This window comes from Heterodontus francisci, chromosome 46, assembly GCF_036365525.1.
Source record: "Heterodontus francisci isolate sHetFra1 chromosome 46, sHetFra1.hap1, whole genome shotgun sequence".
Lineage (NCBI taxonomy): Eukaryota > Metazoa > Chordata > Chondrichthyes > Heterodontiformes > Heterodontidae > Heterodontus > Heterodontus francisci.
Window position 1 is genome coordinate 7,883,006 of NC_090416.1, and position 20,682 is coordinate 7,903,687.

General features: G+C 44.8%; 1 protein-coding gene across 2 annotated transcripts in view; it reads left to right on the forward strand.

Annotated features, from left to right (window-relative positions):
• The first annotated feature begins 789 nt into the window (after positions 1-789).
• The window catches only part of LOC137356814 (zinc finger protein ZFP2-like), a 468,683-nt gene continuing 448,790 nt past the window's right edge, over positions 790-20,682 (forward strand). Inside the window, exon 1 of one of the 2 annotated variants that reach the window (XM_068022606.1) lies at positions 790-824. The gene's annotated coding sequence lies outside the window, so the exon portion shown is untranslated. Of the gene's footprint in view, positions 825-6,409; positions 6,485-20,682 lie in introns of those variants that run through there. The other variant, XM_068022607.1, reaches the window with a different exon arrangement.

A 20,682-nucleotide genomic window follows, 5' to 3' on the forward strand; every position in this document is an offset into this window, starting at 1 on the left:
CACAAATCATTGAAGGTGGCAGGGCAGTTTGAGAAAGCCATTCATAAAGCATACAGCTTTATAAATAGAGGCATAAAGTACAAAAGCGAGGAAATTACGATGAACATGTATAAAGCACTGTTCGGCTTCAACTGCACTATTCCATGTAATTGTAGGCACCACAGTTGAGGAGGGATGTAAAGGCATTAGAGAAGGTGCAGAAAAGATTCATGAGAATGATTCCAGGGATGAGGAACTTCAGTTACGTGGATAAATTGGAGAAGCTGGGGCTGTTCACCTTCGGAAGAGAAGATTGAGAGGCGATTTGATATAGGAGTTCAAAATCATGAGAAAGAAACTGTTTCTGTTGGTGAAGGATTGAGAACCAGAGGACACCAACTTAAGGTGATTAGCAAAAGACGCAATAGCGACATGATGAAAATCTCTTCCATGCTGCGAGTGGTTTGGATCTGGAATGCACTACCTCATAGTGTTGAGGAGGCAGATTCAACCGAGGCCTTCAAGAGGGAATTGGATATTTATCAGAAGAGAAAAAAATTGCATAGCTATGGGGAAAGGGTAGGGGAGTGGGACCAGGTAAGTTGCTCTTGTCTACATCCGGCACGGCACAATAGACCGAATGGCCGCCAGCTGTGCCGGAACGATTGTATGATTCTGGGAATTGGTGCTTTCAATGGCGGGACCATTACCCAGCATTCCCCACGGAGGTGAATCTGCCCTAGTCACTTTACTGGAGCGCAGCCGCAGTGCTGCATTGGATCTGGAGCATGCGCAGTGTCACTTTGATCGGGGCTATGCGAGTGCTGGAGCCGCTTTTGCAGCAGGTGAGAGGCGGTGGGGCGCAGGGGAGGAATGGAGGCGGCGGGTGGGCGGGAAGGCTACAGAACTACCTGGTGTAGACCGCACGCCCCGAATAAGAACCACTAGGTCCCATGTCTGTAACTCCCGGGTCTTTTTCCCAGAGTCGCGCTCCGGTTAACAGCCGCCATCTTAATTGAGCGGGGAAGCAGAGCGCATGCGCGTCCATCTTGGTGACGCCGAGAGTGGGCGGGGTTTCAAGGGCCCATTGACCAGGAGAGAAAAATCACTGATTTTATTCTCACCATTTGTCCTAAGGATGAGTCTGGAGGCTTGGTAAATAGCAACAGCAGAATCATTACTAAAGTTGCTGTCGGAAAAAAAATGTGTACCTGATTTTGATCTGAAATTGTTGAAGTCAGTGTTGAGTTCAGAAGGCTGTAAAGCTCAAAATTGTTACAGCACAGAAAGAGGCCATTCAGCCCATCGTGTTTGCACTGGCTCTCCGAATGAGCTTGGTGACATTGCTCCGCTTTATACCCATAAACATTCTTCCTTTTCGAGCAAGTATTTAATTCCCTCTTGAATGCCTCGATTGAATCTGCCTCCACCACACTCTCTGGCAGTACATTCCAAATCCTAACCACTCGCTGCATGAAAAAAAGTTTTTCCTCTTGTCGCCATTGCTGCTTTTGCCAGCTATCTTAAATCTGTGCCCTCTCATTCCTGATCCTTTGACGAGTGGGAACAGTTTCTCCCTATCCACTCTGTCCATGATTTTGAATACCTCCATCCCACCTCCTCTCAGCCTTCCCTCCTCCAAGAAAACAGTCCCAACTTCTCAAATCTATCTTTGGAAATGAAATTCTTCATCCCTGGCAGCATTCTCGTGAATCTTTTCTGCACTCTCTCCATTGCTTTCACATCTTTCCTGAAATGCAGCGCCCAGTACTGGACGCAATACTCCAAACTAGTGCCTTTCTTATACAAGTTCAACATAACCTCCTTGCTCTTGTACTCAGAGTGCCTATTAATAAAGCCTAGAATACCGTATGTTTTATTGACTGCTCTCTCAACCAGATCGGCCACCTTCAATGATTCATGCACATAGATACTCTGTTCCTGCACCCCCTTTAGAATTGTACCCTTTATTTTATATTGTCTCTCCATGTCCTTCCTACCAAAATGAACCACTTCCCATTTCTCTGCATTGAACCTCATCTGCCAATTGTCTACGTCAATTTGAAGTTCTATACCATCTTGATCACAGTTCACATGTTCAAGTTTTGTATCATCTGCAAATTTTGAAATTATACTCGGTCTTCAGTCAATATACATCAGGAAGAGCAAGGGTCTCACTGACCCCTGTGGAACTCCACTACAAACCTTCCTCCCAGCCGAAAAAAACATCCATTAACTACTACTCTGTTTCCTCAGCCAATTTTGTATCCATGTTGCCACTGTCCCTTTTAATCCATGAGCTACAACTTTGCTCACAAGTCTGTTATGTGGCACTGTGTTAAATACCTTTTGAAAGTCCATGTACACCATATCAACAGCATTGCCCTCATCAACCCTCTCGGTTACCTCTTCAAAAAACTCAAGCAAGTTAGTTAAACATGATTTTCCCTTAATTAATTTCCTTAATTAACCCGAATTTGTCCATGTGACTATTAACTTTGTCCTGGATTATTGTTTCTGGAAGTTTCCCCACCACCAAAGTTAAACTGACTGGCCTGTCGTTGCTGGGCTTATCTTTACATCCTTTTTTGAACAAAGGTGTAACATCTGCAATTCTCCAGTCCTCTGGCACCACCCCGAATCTAAGAAAGACTGGAAAATTATGGCCAGTGCCTCTGCAATTTCCACTCTCACTTCCCTCAGTATCCTTGGATGCCTCTCATCTGGCCCTGGTGTATTATTAACTTTAAGTATAAACAGCCTATCTACTGTCTCCTCCTTATCAATTTTAAATCCTTCGAGTGCATTACGTACCTCCTCTTTCACCGTGGCCTGGGTAGCATCTTCTTTGGTAAAGACAGATGCAAAGTATTCATTTAATACCTCAGCTATATCCCTTACTTCCATGTGTAAATTCCTCTTTTGGTCTCTAATTGGCTCTACTCTACCTTTTACCACTGTTACGACCGACTGCTCCAGTCAAAGCCCCCAATCAAAATATACAATTCTGATTGTGGTGGGAGAAACGCACTGTTAATCCAATCCCGTCTCTCCATAGATGCTTATCAATTTAAACTTTCCAAATTAAAGAAAGACCCAGCCAAATTGTACCATCTATTAAACCCCCTGAATGAGGCCAACCAAACCAGGTGTCTTTAAATCAACAAATTAACTCTTTAATTAGAAGAACTAAGTTCTTAAACACTATGAAGATATAAACAACATTTAAAATAGTAAAAAAGAGTCCTTGCAAATTTACAGTCCAATGTTGCTTGAAGTCTTCACCGCCGTCTGATGGAGAACGAAAGGTTCTTCCACAGTACAACAGTCCGTCGTGTAATACCAGCAGTAAGTGGTGCTTTACTTCTCCAGCAAATTTCAATAAGTAACAACAGGCCCTTCGGCCCATCGTGTCCGTGACGGCCATCAAGCACCTAACTATTCTAATCTCATTTTCCAGCACTTGGCCCGGACCCTTGTATGCTTTGGCGTTTCAAGTGCTCATCTAAATATTTCTTAAATGTTGTGAGGGTTCCTGCCTCTGCCACCTTTTCAGGCAGTGCATTCCAGATTCCAACCACCCTCTGGGTGAAAACATTTTTCTTCAAATCCCCTCTCAACCTCCTGCCCCTTACCTTGCAAACACTTTCAGTAGAATCAATCTGGCTTCAGAGTTTTTGAGGGATAAAAGATTGCCACAGTCTAACTTCCCTTCCTTCAGTTCAAATTATCAGAGATCCCTGTTTTGACTTGACTTTTTTAGAATTTTGAGAGATATTAATTAAAACAGACTAAATTTCTCTTCCTTCAGTTTAAATGGTTGAGAGCTTTTTTTCAGGTGCTAACACCACAGCTGCCTGTGTCCTCTGTCTGTGTTCTGTTAGAACAAACTCTTCAACTAAAAAGCCAGTTCAAAATTGAATTGTAACAAATGTATCGCTGGATACTCACTCCAAGTGGCTATATCCATGGTAATGAGCATGCACCCTTCGAATCGCAATCTCCAAATGGTTGTATCCAACGGCAACTGAAAATGCATTTTCTCTAACTCCTGAGGCTTCCTGTTTCTTAAAGCAGCACCGATCCTTTGCAAGCCTTAAAGGCAAACCGCATATTCCTGGAAAAAAAACTACAAGACCATGACACCACCTTTTTACTATTTATATGCCTATAGAAGACTTTGGGATTCCCTTTTATGTTAGCTGCCAGTCTCTTTTCATACTCTCTCTTTGCTTCTCTTATTTTCTTTTTCACTTCCCCTCTGAACCTTCTATATTCAGCCTGGTTCTACATTGTATTATCTACCTGACATCTGTCATACGCAAACTATTTCTTCTTCCTCTTCAGCTCTATCTGTTTTGTCATCAAAGGAGCTTTGGATTTGTTTGCCCTATCTTTCTCCTTCAAGGGAACATACCTTTACTGTGCCCGAACTATCTCTTCTTTGAAGGTAGCCCATTGTTCAGCCACTGTTTTCCCTTCCAACCTTTGATTCCAATTTATTCGGCCCAGATCCATTCTTACCCCATTGATATTGGCTTTCTGCCAGTTAATTATTCTTACTTTAGATTGTTCTTTGTCCTGTCCCATTGCCAATGTAAACCTCATGATACAATGATCACTGTCCCCGAAATGTTCTGTGACTGATATTTGATCCATCTGGCCCACCTCATTCCCAACAACCAGGTCTCGCAGTGCCTCCTTTCTCATTGGACCGGAAAGATACACTGTAGAAAATTTCCCTGAACACACTCTAGGGACTCTTGCCCCTCTCCGCCATTTTCACTACTCGTTTCCCAGTCTATATCCAGATAATTAAAGTCCCCCATTATAACTACTCTATAATTCTAGCAGCTCTCTGTAATTTCCTTGCAAATTTGTTCATCTACATCCTTTCCACAAGTTTTGTTTTGAGATTTGCTGAAAATAGAGACATGTTGTTGAAGCTTTTCATCCTGCACTCATCAGGACAATCTCCAAGAATACCAATGTAGGAAAAACAACATAGAAACATAGAAAATAGGAGCAGGAGTAGGCCATTCGGCCCTTCGAGCCTGCTCCGCCATTCATTATGATCATGGCTGATCATCCAACTCAGTAGCCTGTTGTGGCTTTCGCCCCATACCCTTTGATCCCTTTAGATCCAAGAGCTATATCTAACTCCTTCTTAAAAGCATACAATGTTTTGGCCTCAACTGCTTTCTGTGGTAGTGAATTCCACAGGCTCACCACCCTCTGGGTGAAGAAATTTCTCCTCATCTCAGTCCTGAAAGGTTTGCCCCGTATCCTTAGACTATGACCCCTGGTTCTGGACTCCCCCATCATCGGGAACATCCTTCCTGCATCTACCCTGTCAAGTCCTGTTCGAATTTTATAGGTTTCTTTGAGATTCCCCCCTCACTCTTCTGAACTCCAGCGAATATAATCCTAACCGACTCAATCTCTCCTCATACGTCATCCCAGGAATCAGTCTGGTAAACCTTTGCTGCACTCCCTCTGTAGCAAGAACATCCTTCCTCAGATAAGGAGACCAAAACGGCACACAATATTCCAGGTGTGGCCTCGTCAAGGCCCTGTATAATTGCAGCAAGACATCCCTGCTTCTGTACTCGAATCCTCTCGCTATGAAGGCCAACATACCATTTGCCTTTTTTACCGCCTGTTGCACCTGCATGCTTACCTTCAGCGACTGGTGTACGAGAACACCCAGGTCTCGCTGCATATTCCCCTCTCTCAGTTTATAGCCATTCAGATAATAATCTGCCTTCCTGTTTTTGCTACGAAAGTGGATAACCTCACATTTATCCACATTATACTGCATCGGCCATGTATTAGCCCACTTGTCCAAATTACCCTGAAGCCTCTCTGCATCCTCCTCACAACTCACCCTCCCACCCGGTTTTATGTCATCTGAAAATTTGGAGATATTACATTTAGTTCCCTCATCTAAATCATTAATGTATATTGTGACTAGCTGGGGTCCTAGCACCGATCCCTGCGGTACCCAACTAGTCACTGCCTGCCATTCGGAAAAAGACCCATTTATCCCTACTCTTTGTTTCCTGTCTGCCAACCAATTTTCTATCCATCGCAATACACTACCCCCAATCCCATGCGCTTTAATTTTACATGTTATGTAATTTTCACATGTCTCTATTTTCAGCAATATTCAAGTTCTGCACGACTAAATGATTGTTTTTTTTATTCATTCAGGGAATGTAGGCATCGCTGGCTAGTCCAGCATTTATTGCCCATACCTAATTGCCCTTGAGAAGGTGATGGTGAGCTACCTTCTTGAACCGCTGCAGTTCTTGGGGTGATGTTAGGAGTGAGTTCCAGGATTTTGACCCAGCAACAGTGAAGTCACGGTGATATGACTCCAAGTCAGCATGGTTTGTGGCTTGGAGGGGAACTTGTAGGTGGTGGTGTTCCCATGCATCTGCTGCCCTTGTCCTTCTAGGTGGTAGAGGTCGCGGGTTTGGAAGGTGGTGTTGAAGGAAGCTTGGTGAGTTGCTGCAGTGCATCTTGAAGATGGTACACACTGCTGCCACTGTGCATCGGTGGTGGAGGGAGTGAATATTTGAGGATGGGGTGCCAATTAAGGGGGCTGCTTTGTCCTGGATGGTGTCGATCTTCTTGTGTTATTGGAGCTGCACTCATCCAGGCAAGTGGAGAGTATTCCATCACACTCCTGACTTGTGCCTTGTCGATGGTGGACAGGCTTTGGGGAGACAGGAGGTGAGTTACTCACCTCAGGATTCCTAGCCGCTGAACTGCTTTTGTGGCCACGGTATTTATATGGCTACTCCAGTTCAGTTTCTGGTCAATGGTAAACCCCAGGATGTTGATAATGGGGGATTCAGTGATGGTAATGCCATTGAATGTCAAGGGGAGATGGTCAGATTCTCTCTTGTTCGTAATAGTCATTGCCTGACCCTTGTGTGGCACGAATGTTACTTGCCACTTATCAGCCGTAGCCTGTATATTGTCCAGGTCTTGCTGCATTTCTACACAGACTGTTTCAGTATCTGAGGAGTTGCAAATGGTGCTGTACATTGTGCAATCATCAGCAAACATCCCCACTTCTAACCTTAAGATGGAGGGAAGGTTATTGATGAAGCAGCTGAAGATGGTTGGGCCTAGGACACTACCCTGAGGAACTCCTGCAGTGATGTCCTGGAGCTGAGATGATTGACCTCCAACAATCACAACCATCTTCCTTTGCACTAGGTATGTCTCCAACCAGCGGAGAGGTTTCCACTGATTCCAATTGCTAATTTTGCTCGGGCTCCTTGATGCTATACTCGGTCAAATGCTGCCTTGATGTCAAGGGCAGTCACTCTCACCTTACCTCTTGAGTTCAACTCTTTTGTCCACGTTTGAACCAAGGCTCTAATGAGTTCAGGAGCTGAGTGGCCCTGGCGGAAGCCAAACTGAGTGTCACTGCTATTGCTAAGCGAGTGCCGCTTAACAGCACTGTCGACGGCACCTTTACTGATGATTGAGATAGGCTGATGGGGCGCGAATTGGCCGGGTTGGATTTGTCCTGCTTTTTGTGTACAGGACATACCTGGGCAATTTTCCACATTGCCAGGTAGATGCCAGTGTTGTAGCTGTACTGGAACAGCTTGGCTAGGCACGCGGCAGGTTCTGGAGCACAGGTCTTCAGTACGATTGCAGGATTGTTGTCAGGGCCTACAGCCTTTGCAGTGCCTTTAGTTGTTTCTTGATATCACGCGGAGTGAATTGAATTGGCTGAAGTCTGGCATCTGTGATGCTGGGGACTTCAGGAGGAGGCTGAGATGGATCATCAACTCGGCACTTCTGGCTGAAGATGGTTGCAAATGCTTCAGCCTTATCTTTTGCACTGATGTTTTTTTAGAGATACAGCACTGAAGCAGGCCCTTCGGCCCACCGAGTCTGTGCCGACCATCAACCACCCATTTATACAAATCCTACACTAATTCCATATTCCTGCCGCATCCCCACCTGTCCCTATATTTCCCTACCACCTACCTATACTAGGGGCAATTGCTAATGGCCAATTTACCTATCAACCTGCAAGTCTTTGGCATGTGGGAGGAAACCGGAGCACCCGGAGGAAACCCACACAGACACAGGGAGAACTTGCAAACTCCACACAGGCTGTACCCAGAATTGAACCCGGGTCGCTGGAGCTGTGAGGCTGCGGTGCTAACCATTGCGCCACTGGTGTGCTGGACTTCCCCCATCATTGAGGATGGGGATATTTGTGGAGACGCCTCCTCCCATTAGTTGTTTAATTGTCCACCACTATTCACCACTGGATGTGGCAGGACTGCAGAGCTTGGATCTGATCCTTTGGTTATGGGATTGCTTAGCTCTGTCTATCGCATGCTGCTTTTGCTGTTTGGCGTGTAAGTAGTCCTGGGTTGTTGCTTCACCAGGTTGACACCTTAGTTTGAGGTATGCCTGGTGCTGCTCCTGACATGCCCTCCTGCACTCTTCTTGAACCAGGGTTGATCCCCTGGCTTGATGGTAATGGTAGAGTGGGGGATATGCCGGGCCATGAGGTTACAGATTGTAGTTCAGTACAATTCTGCTGCTGCTGATGGCCCACAGCGCCTCATGATGCCTAGTTTTGCTTTGCTCGATTTGTTCATGGACACATGCATCTGCGACAGGTAGATTGGTGAGGACGAGGTCAAGTATGTTTTTCCCTCTTGGTGGTTCCCTCAACACCTGCCGCAGACCCAGTCTAGCAGTTATGTCCTTTCGGACTCGGCCAACTTGGTCAGTAATGGTCCTGTTGAGCCACTCTTGGTGATGGACATTGATGTCCCCCACACAGAGTACATTCTGCACCCTTGCCACCCTCAGTGCTTCCTCCAAGTGGTGTTCATCATGGAGAAGCACTGATTTGTCAGCTGAGGAAGGGCGGTAAGTGGTAATCAGCAGGAGGTTTCCTTGCCCATGTTTGACCAGATATACCATGTGACTTCATGGGGTCTGGAGTCGAAGTTGAGGACTCCCAGGGCAACTCCCTCCCGACAGTATACCACTGTGCCGCCCACACTGCTGGGTCTGTCCTTCTGGTGGGACAGGACATACCCGGGTATGGTGATGGTGGAGTCTGGGACATTGTCTGTAAGGTATGATTCCGTGAGTATGACTGTGTCGGGCTGCTGCTTGACTAGTGTGTGGGACAGTTCTCCCAACCTACCTGAAGACTGGAGCAGCGGCGGTCGGCAGGCTCTGTCTGTGTCTCCGCACGCTGAGTTTCAAAAGAGGTAAAAAAGACTTACAGTGACCACGGGAAATCCTCTGAGCTGATTGGTTGGGTAAGTAACAGCTGTTAGTGCATTTAAATAGCTGAAAAATATCAGGGGTAGAGAAAGTTTTTTCTTAAAAAAACCTCAAAACCTGTCTTTTAGGTGTAATGGTTAGTACTACTAAAGTGTGTTCTTTTATTAGTGTAATTTATTAATAGTTACTAGTAATTATTACATTTTTTTTATATAGAAAGAAGTGGTTTTTAGGGAATCAAAGTCCCTCGTGTAAATAGTCTCTAATTTTTGAGTAATTTAAGAGAGTAAATTAAGGGTAAGTCATGGCAGGGCAGCTCGGCAACGTGGAGTGCTCCTCCTGTGCAATGTGGGAAGTCAGGGACACTTCCAGTGTCCAGGGCGAACACGTGTGCAGGAAGTGTCTCCAGCTGCAGCTGCTCGAAATCCACATTTCGGATCTGGAGCAGTGGCTGGGGACACTGTGGAGCATCCACGAGGCTGAGATCATCGTGGATAGCACGTGCAGGGAGGTGGTCGCACCGCAGGTAAAGACTGCTCAGACAGAAAGGGAATGGGTGACCACCAGGCAGAGTAGAAGAACTAGCCAGGTACTGAAGGAGTGCCCTAGGTCCATCTCCCTATCTAACAGATTTTCCACTTTGGATACTGTTGAGGGAGATTGCTTCTCAGGGGAATGCAGCAAGAGCCAAGTCCGTGGCACCATGGGTGGCTCAGCTGCACAGGAGGGGAGGAAAAGGCGTGGGAGAGCTAGGGGATTCTATTGTAAGGGGTAGAGATAGGCATTTCTGTGGCCCCAAACATGACTCCAGGATGGTATGTTGCCTCCCTGGTGCTCGGGTCAAGGATGTCACTGAGTGGCTGCAGGACATTCTGAAGGGGAGGGTGAACAGTCAGAGGTCGTGGTTCACATTGGTACCAACGACATAGGTAGAAAGAGGGATGAGATCCTGCTACAAGAATTTAGGGAGCTAGGTAACAGATTAAAAAGCAGGGCCTCAAAAGTTGTAATCTCTGGGTTACTCCCAGTGCCACATGCTAGTGAGTGTAGTAATAGGAGGATAGAGCAGTTGAATGCGTGGCTGGAGACACGGTGCAGGAGGGAAGGCTTTAGTTTCCTGGATCACTGGGTCTGTTTCTGGAGAAGGTGGCACTTGTACAAGTTGGACGGGTTGCACCTGAACCGGCATGGGACCAACATCCTTGCTGGGAGGTTTGCTAGTGCTGTTGGGGGGGTGGTGTTTAAACTAATTTGGCAGGGGGGGATGGGATGCAGAGTGGAGGTACAGTAGGGGGTGATGCACAGTCAAATATAGAAGAGAAATTAAGTCAGTCTGGAAGGCAGAGCAAATATAGACCTGACTTACCTTCAGGAGCGGACAGCAGTCAGACCTGTGTGGAAACAACCAGAACCGGGAGCGGATAAATCCAGCGCGAGGCTTGGGGCCTTCACTTACCTTCAGGAGCGGGGAGTAGTCGGACCTGTGTGGGAGCAGTCGGACCTGTTCAAGCGCTCCGGAGTTTTGAAAAAAGAAGGGAAAAAAAGCCAACAGTGACGTCACAGGAAAGCTGCAAGGTGATTGGTTGGTGAGTCACTGCTGTTAGGGAATTGTTCTAAATAGCTGGGTAAGTATCAAAGGTAAGAAAGGTTTACAGTTTTTTTCATAGATAGTAAGTAGTGTTTTTTTAGGGAGTTCTGTCGTAACGAGGACCAGGGAAAAAGAGCCCTAGAGTATTGATATTATTTGATATTAAGATCTTCCAAAAGGTTTAATTTAAAGGGTTAGGTGATGGCAGGAGAGCTCAAAGCCTTGGTGTACTCCCTGTCAGAAACCGGGGACATCTCCAGTGCCCGGGATCGCCATGTGTGCAGGAAGTGTCTCCAGCTACAGCTCCTGGAAGCCCGGGTTTCAGAGCTGGAGCGGCAGCTGGGGAAACTGTGGAGCATCCACGAGGTGGAGAGTATGGTGGATAGCACGTATAGAGAGATGGTCACACCACAGGCTCAGACACCACAGGCAGGAAGGGAATGGGTGACCACCAGGCAGAGCAAGAGGACTGGGCAGGCAGTTCAGGAATCTCCTGTGGCTATTCCCCTGCAAAACAGATGTACTGCTTTGGATACTGTTGGGGGGAATGGCCTCTCAGGGGAAAGCAGGAACAGCCCAATTCGTTGTACCATGGTTGGCTCTGCTGCACAGGGGAGGAGTAAAAAGTGTGGGAATGCAATAGTTATAGGGGATTCAATTGTAAGGGGAATAGATAGGCGTTTCTGTGGCCGCAAAAGAGACTCCAGGATGGTATGTTGCCTCCCTGGTGCTAGGGTCAAGGATGTCTCAGAGCGGTTACAGGACATTCTGAAGGGGGAGGGTGAACAGCCAGTGGTCGTGGTACACATTGGTACAAACGACATTGGTTAAAAAAAAGGATGAGGTCCTAAAAGCAGAATATAAGGAGCTAGGATGTAAGTAGGAAAGCAGGACCTCAGAGATAGTGATCTCAGGATTACTACCAGTGCCACGTGCCAGTCAGAGTAGAAATAGCAGGATATATCGGACGAATACGTGGCTGCAGAGATGGTGTGAGGGGGAGTGTTTTAGATTCCTGGGACATTGGGACCGGTTCTGGGGGAGGTGGGACCAGAACAAACTGGATGGGTTACACTTGGGCAGGACTGGGACTGATGTCCCAGGGGGAGTATTTGCTCGAGTGGTTGGGGAGGGTTTAAACTAAAATGGCAGGGGGATGGGAACCATTGCAAGGAGTCAGAGGAGGGGGTAATCAAAGACAAAAACAAAAGACAGTGAGGGGAATAAGAAAAGTGATAGGCATAGAAATCAAGGGCCAGAATCAAACAGGGCCACAGTGAAAAATAGTGGGAAGGGGACAAGTAATGTTAAAAAGACAAGCCTTAAGGCTTTGTGCCTTAACACGTATAGCATTCGCTATAAATTGGATGAATTAATCGTGCAGATAGATGTAAATGGGTATGATATAGTCAGGATTACGGAGACACGGCTGCAAGGTGACCAGGGATGGGAAATGAACATCCAGGGGTATTTTGTATTTAGGAAGGACAGACAAAAAGCAGAAGGCGGTGGAGTTGCATTGCTGGTTAAAGAGGAAATTAACGCAATAGTGAGGAAAGATATTAGCTCTGACGATGTGGAATCTGTATGGGTAGAGCTGAGAAACACTAAGGGGCAAAAAACATTAGTGGGGGTTGTATATAGAGCCCCAAACTGTAGTGGTGATGTTGGGAATGGTATTAAACAGGAAATTAGAGACGCATGCAATAAAGGAACATCTGTAATTTAATCTTTAATCTGCACATAGATTGCACAAATCAAATTAGTCACTATACCGTAGAGGAGGAATTCTTGGAGTGTAAACGGGATGGTTTTCTGGACCAATATGTTGAGAAACCAACAAGAGAACAGGCCATCCGAGACTGGGTATTGTGAAATGGGAGAGGAATAATTGACAATCTAGTGGTGTAAGAGCCCTTGGGATGAGCGACCTTAATATGATTGAATTTTTCATCAAGATGAAGAGTGACTAGTTGATTCTGAGACTAGGGTCCTGAATCTTAGTAAAGGAAACTGCGAAGGTATGAGGCACGAGTTGGATATGATGGATTGGGAAATGTTACTTAAAGGGATGACGGTGGATTGGCAATGGCAAACATTTAACGAGTGCAGTGGATGAACTGCAACAATTGTTTATCACTGTCTGGCACAAAAGTAAAACGGGAAAGGTAGCCAAACCATCGCTGACACGGGAAATTAGAGATAGCTTTAGATCCAAGGAAGAGGCATATAAATTTGCCAGAAAAAACAACAGACCTGAGGATTGGGAGCAGTTTAGAATTCAGCAAAGGAGGACCAAGGGATTGATTAAGAAGGGGAAAATAGAGTAGGAGAGCAAGCTTGCGGGGAACATAAAAACTGTAAAAGTTTCTCTAGGTATGTGAAGAGAATAAGATTGGTGAAGACAAATGTAGGTCCCTTACAGTCAGAAACAGGGGAATTTATTATTGGGAACAAAGAAATGGCTGACCAACTAAATGCATACTTTGGTTCTGTCTTCACAAAGGAGGACACAAATATCATACCAGAAATGTTAAGGAACACAGGGTTTAGTGAGAGAGAGGAACTGAAGGAAATCAGTATTAGTGGAGAAATGGTGTTGGGGAAATTGATGGGATTGAAGGCCGAAAAATCCGCAGGGCCTCATGGTATGCATCCCAGAGTACTTAAAGAAGTGGCCCTAGAAATAGTGGATGCATTGGTGGTCATCTTCCAAGATTCTATAGACTCTGGAACAGTTCCTACAGATTGGAGGGTAGCGAATGTAACTCCACTATTTAAAAAGGGAGGTAGAGAGAAAGCAGGGAATTATAGACCAGTCAGCCTGATGTTGGTAGTGGGGAAAATTCTAGAGTCCATTATCAAAGATTTTATAGCAGAGCACTTAGAGAACAGTGGTAGAATCGGACATGGATTTACAAAAGGGAAATCATGCTTGACAAATCTACTAGAATTCTTCGAGGATGTAACGAGTACAGTTGATGAGGGGGAGCCAGTCGATGTGGTTTTTTTAGACTTTCAGAAGGCTTTCGACAAAGTCCCACATAAGAGATTAGCATGTAAAATTAAAGCGCATGGGATTGGGGGTAGTGTATTGCGATGGATAGAAAATTAGTTGGCAGACAGGAATGACAGGCAGTGACTAGTGGGGTACTGCAGGGGTCGGTGCTAGGACCCCAGCTATTCACAATATACATTAATGATTTAGATGAGGGAAATAAATGTAATATCTCCAAATTTGCAGATGACACAAAACTGGGTGGGAGGGTGAGTTGTGAGGGGGATGCAGAGAGGCTTCAGGGTGATTTGGACAAGTTGAGTGAGTGGGCTAATGCATGGCAGATGCAGTATAATGTGGATAAATGTGAGGTTATCCACTTTGGTAGCAAAAACAGGAAGGCAGATTATTATCTGAACGGCTGTAAACTGAGAAAGGGGAATATGGAGCGAGACCTGGGTGTTCTCGTACACCAGTCGCTGAAGGTAAGCATGCAGATCCAACAGGCAATAAAAAAGGCAAATGGTGTGTTGGCTTCAGAGTGAGAGGATTCGGGTACAGGAGCAGGGATGTCTTACTGCAATTATACAGGGCCTTGGTGAGGCTACACCTGGAATATTGTGTGCAGTTTTGGTCTCCTTATCTGAGGAAGGACGTTCTTGCTATGGAGGGAGTGAAGCGAAGGTTTACCAGACTGATTCCTGGGATGGCGGGACTGATGTATGAGAAGAGATTGAGTCGTTTAGGATTATGTTCGCTGGAGTTCAGAAGAGTGAGGGGGAATCTCACAGAAACCTGTAAAATTCTGTGTCGGGTGAGATCGTGTCTAACAAACTTGATTGAGTTTTTCGAGGAGGTGACGAGATGTGTAGATGAGGGTAAAGCAGTTGATATAGTCTGTATGGACTTCAGTAAGGCTTTTGATAAGGTCCTACATGGGAGATTGCTTAAGAAGGTAAGAACTCCTGGGATCCAGAGAAATTTAGCAAATTGGATGCAAAATTGGCTTATTGGCAGGAGGCAGAGGGTGATGGTCGAGGGTTGTTTTTGCGATTGGAAGCATGTGACCAGTGGTGTACCACAGGGATTGGTGCTGGGACCCTTGCTGTTTGTCGTGTACATTAATGATTTAGATGTGAAAGTAGGAGGTATGATCAGTAAGTTCACAGATGATATGAAATTGGTGGTGTCGTGAATAGTGAGGAGGAAAGCCTTAGATTACAGGACGATATAGATGGGCTGGTAAGATGGACGGAGCAGTGGCAAATGGAATTTAATTCTGAGAAGTGTGAGGTGATGCATTTTGGGAGGACTAACAAGGCAAGGGAATATACAATGGATGGTAGGACCCTAGGAAGTACAGAAGGTCAGAGGGACCTTGGTGTACTTGTCCATTGATCACTGAAGACAGCAGCACAGGGAGATAAGGTGGTTAGGAAGGCATATGAGATACTTGCCTTTATTAGCCGAGGCATAGATTACAAGAGCAGGGAGGTTATGATGGAGCTGTATAAAACGCTAGTTAGGCCACAGCTGGAGTACTGTGTACAGTTCTGGGCAGCACACTATAGGAAGGATGTGATTGCACTGGACAGGGTGCAGAGGAGATTCACCAGGATGTTGTCTGGACTGGAGCATTTCAGCTATGAAGAAACACTGAAAAGGCTAGGGTTATTTTCCTTAGAGCAGAGAAGGCTGAGGGGGGGACATGATTGAGGTATACAAAATTATGAGGGATATTGATAGGTTAGATAGGAAGAAACTTTTTTCCCTTAGTGGAGGGGTCAATAACCAGGAGGCATAGATTTAAGGTAAGGGGCAGAATGGTTAGAGAGGATTTGAGGAAAAATCTTTTCGCCCAGAGGGTGGTTGGAATCTGGAATGTACTGCCTGAAGCAGTGGTAGAAGCAGGAACCCTCACAACATTTAAGAAGTATTTAGATGAGCACGTGATACTCCATAGCATACAAGGCTACGGGCCAAGTGCTGGAAAATGGGATTAGAGTAGATAGGTGCTTGATGGCTGGCATGGACACGATGGGCCGAAGCCGTTTCTGTGCTGTATAACTCTATGACTCTAACTTTGACACAAGCCCCCAGATGCTAGTAAGCCCTTGCTATGTCATTGGTACCAACATGCACCACAACGTCAGGCTCACTGCCTTCCCCATGCAGAGCACCCTGCACCCTCTCAGTGATGTCCTTCACCCTGGCACCAGGGAGGCAACACACCATACAGGACTCACGACAACAGCTACAGAAATGCCTGTCTGCCCCCCCGACTATGGAATCTCCGATAGCAACTGCATTTCTACACTTTGCTGCTGCCTCCTATACAGTCCCGTGCCCATTGGTCCCATGATCTGGACTGCACCCCTTCAGGGAATTGTCACTTCCAGCAGTCTCCATCGCTGAGTATGTGTTTGAGAGTGGCATCCACTCCGAAGACTCCTGCGCCTCCTGCCTCTTCCTAGTCTTCCGGATGACCCACCCACCTGCTATCCTGAACTCCTACTGCCTGTGGGGTGATCAACTCCAGGAAGGTACGATCCAGGAAACTCTCCTGCTGCACAGTGATTCCAGCTGCCCTTCACACTCAGAAATCCTGAGCTCGAGCTGAAGCAGTTTGAGACACTTCCTGCACATGTGGTTACCCAGGACACATGGAGTGTCCTGAAGTTCCCTCATGGCACAGGAATTGCAAACAACAGTTTGCAGCTGCCCATCCATGATCTGAACAAAAACCCTCTATTCCTTTTTTTAGACAATGTGTTTAGTACCCTATTTCAACAATCAATTGTAATTCATACCTCCGTTTATACTCATACGATCACTTACTGTCATACTAACTCTATATATATATATATATATGGTAAATTATCAAATCTGCCTTAGTTTTTAGTTTTTATATGAATGAGTCTTATTTTATATTTGATTAACTCAGATTAAATTAAAAGCTCACCAGATGTTCACCCCAGCTGGCTTTCAGTTTCCCGCACTCTCTGTCGATAGTGACGTAACATTGCGATTCTTGATTTGTTTTGAAACCTCCTGCTACTCTCCTGCTGCTTCTCTCCGAATCTCCAAGGTTTTGGTGTTTTTTAAATGCTCTCCTCCCCCGCTGCTTCTTTCTGAATCTCCGAGGTTCAGATACTTTTTAAATCCTCTCCTCTCCTGTGGCTGATGTGATGTTCCTCAAGCTTATGTTGTGCTTCAGTAGAATAGTGTAGGAGGCCGAGGACAGAGAGGTCAGAGTGGCAGTGAGGCAGAGAACTAAAATGACAGGCAACCAGAAGCTCACAGTCAGGTGTGGTGGGTGTGCCTACATCATATGAATTGCAGCAGTTCAAGGCGGCGGCTCACCACCGCCTTCTCAATTACAACAAATGCTGGCGTTCCCAGTGACGCTCACATCCGGTGAAAGAATAACAAAGTAAAGGAAACTGAACAAAGGTGGACGGTGAAGTGGTCACCTGATCTGTGTTTGATCAGCGCAGCTGAGAGGAGGCCACATTATTACAAGCGAATACGCTGCTAAATTAAAACATGTGCAAGTAAATTGTTGTTTCCTCTGGGAAAAATATTTGGGGCCCTGGATGGTGGGAAGGGAGGGGCTGAAAGGGCAGGTGTAGCACTTCCTGTGCAAGAAAATAGGAGGGGTTATGGATGGCGTGGGATGGCAGCAGGCTTCATAAATCCCGAGTGCAGCCCCGAGCCGGAATACTAAATCGTGAACATTATTCCTCTTCCAAACCCGAATATGAAACAGTGAACATTATCCCCCAGAACAGAATATAAAACAGTGAACATTATCCCCCAGAACAGAATATAAAACAGTGAACATTATCCCCCCAGAACAGAAGAGAAAACAGTGAACATTACCCCCAGACCTGAATATAAAACAGTGAACATTATCCCCCAGAACAGAATTTAAAACAGTGAACATTATCCCCCCAGACCTGAATATAAAACAGTGAACATTATCCCCCAGAACAGAATTTAAAACAGTGAACATTATCCCCCCAGACCTGAATATAAAACAGTGAACATTATCCCCCCAGACCTGAATATAAAACAGTGAACATTATCCCCCAGACCTGAATATAAAACAGTGAACATTATCCCCCAGAACAGAATTTAAAACAGTGAACATTATCCCCCAGACCTGAATTTAAAACAGTGAACATTATCCCCCCAGACCTGAATATAAAACAGTGAACATTATCCCCCAGACCTGAATATAAAACAGTGAACATTATCCCCCAGAACAGAATTTAAAACAGTGAACATTATCCCCTAGACCCGAATATAAAACAGTGAACATTATCCCCCAGAACAGAATTTAAAACAGTGAACATTATCCCCTAGACCCGAATATAAAACAGTGAACATTATCCCCCAGACCTGAATATAAAACAGTGAACATTATCCCCCAGAACAGAATTTAAAACAGTGAACATTATCCCCCAGACCTGAATATAAAACAGTGAACATTATCCCCCAGAACAGAATTTAAAACAGTGAACATTATCCCCTAGACCCGAATATAAAACAGTGAACATTATCCCCCAGACCTGAATATAAAACAGTGAACATTATCCCCCAGAACAGAATTTAAAACAGTGAACATTATCCCCTAGACCCGAATATAAAACAGTGAACATTATCCCCTAGACCCGAATATAAAACAGTGAACATTATCCCCCAGACCCGAATATAAAACAGTGAACATTATCCCCCAGACCTGAATATAAAACAGTGAACATTATCCCCAGAACAGAATTTAAAACAGTGAACATTATCCCCCAGACCTGAATATAAAACAGTGAACATTATCCCCCAGACCCGAATATAAAACAGTGAACATTATCCCCTAGACCCGAATATAAAACAGTGAACATTATCCCCCAGACCTGAATATAAAACAGTGAACATTATCCCCCAGAACAGAATTTAAAACAGTGAACATTATCCCCTAGACCCGAATATAAAACAGTGAACATTATCCCCTAGACCCGAATATAAAACAGTGAACATTATCCCCCAGACCCGAATATAAAACAGTGAACATTATCCCCCAGACCTGAATATAAAACAGTGAACATTATCCCCCAGAACAGAATTTAAAACAGTGAACATTATCCCCCAGACCTGAATATAAAACAGTGAACATTATCCCCCAGACCCGAATATAAAACAGTGAACATTATCCCCTAGACCCGAATATAAAACAGTGAACATTATCCCCCAGACCCGAATATAAAAAAGTGAACATTATCCCCTAGACCCGAATATAAAACAGTGAACATTATCCCCTAGACCCGAATATAAAACAGTGAACATTATCCCCCAGACCCGAATATAAAACAGTGAACATTATCCCCAAGACCTGAATATAAAACAGTGAACATTATCCCCCAGACCTGAATATAAAAGTGAACATTATGCCCCAGACCCGAATATAAATCAGTGAACATTTTCCCCCAGACCAGAATATAAAACAGTGAACATTATCCCCCAGACCTGAATATAAAACAGTGAACATTATCCCCCAGACCTGAATATAAAAGAGTGAACATTATCCCCCAGACCCGAATATAAAACAGTGAACATGATTCCCCAGACACGAATATAAAACAGTGAACATTATTCCCTAGACCTGAATATAAAACAGTGAACATTATCATCCCCAGACCCGAATATAAAACAGTGAACATTATCCCCCAGACCTGAATATAAAACAGTGAACATTATCCCCTAGACCTGAATAGAAAACAGTGAAGATTATCCCCCAGACCTGAATATAAAACAGTGAACATTATCCCCCAGACCTGAATATAAAACAGTGAACATTATCCCCTAGACCTGAGTATAAAACAGTGAACATTATCCCCCAGACCTGAATATAAAACAGTGAACATTATCCCCCAGACCTGAATATAAAACAGTGAACATTATCCCCTAGAGCTGAATATAAAACAGTGAACATTATCATCCCCAGACCCGAATATAAAACAGTGAACATTATCCCCCAGACCTGAATATAAAACAGTGAACATGATCCCCCAGACCCGAATATAAAACAGTGAACATTTTCCCCCAGACCCGAATATAAAACAGTGAACATTTTCCCCCAGACCTGAATATAAAACAGTGAACATTATCCCCCAGACCTGAATATAAAACAGAGAACATTATCCCCCAGACCTGAATATAAAACAGAGAACATTATCCCCCAGACCTGAAATGAAACAGTGAACATTATCCCCCAGACCTGAATATAAAACAGAGAACATTATCTCCCAGACCTGAAATGAAACAGTGAACATTATCATCCCCAGACCCGAATATAAAACAATGAACATTATCCCCCAGACCTGAATATAAAACAGTGAACATGATCCCCCAGACCCGAATATAAAACAGTGAACATTTTCCCCCAGACCCAAATATAAAACAGTGAACATTTTCCCCCAGACCTGAATATAAAACAGTGAACATTATCCCCCAGACCTGAATATAAAACAGAGAACATTATCCCCCAGACCTGAAATGAAACAGTGAACATTATCCCCCAGACCTGAATATAAAACAGAGAACATTATCCCCCAGACCTGAAATGAAACAGTGAACATTATCACCCAGACCCGAATGTAAAACAGTGAACATTATCCCCCAGACCTGAATATAAAACAGTGAACATTATCCCCCAGACCCGAACATAAAACAGTGAACATTATCCCCCAGACCTGAACATAAAACAGTGAACGTTATCCCCCAGACCCGAATGTAAAACAGTGAACATTATCCCCCAGACCTGAATATAAAACAG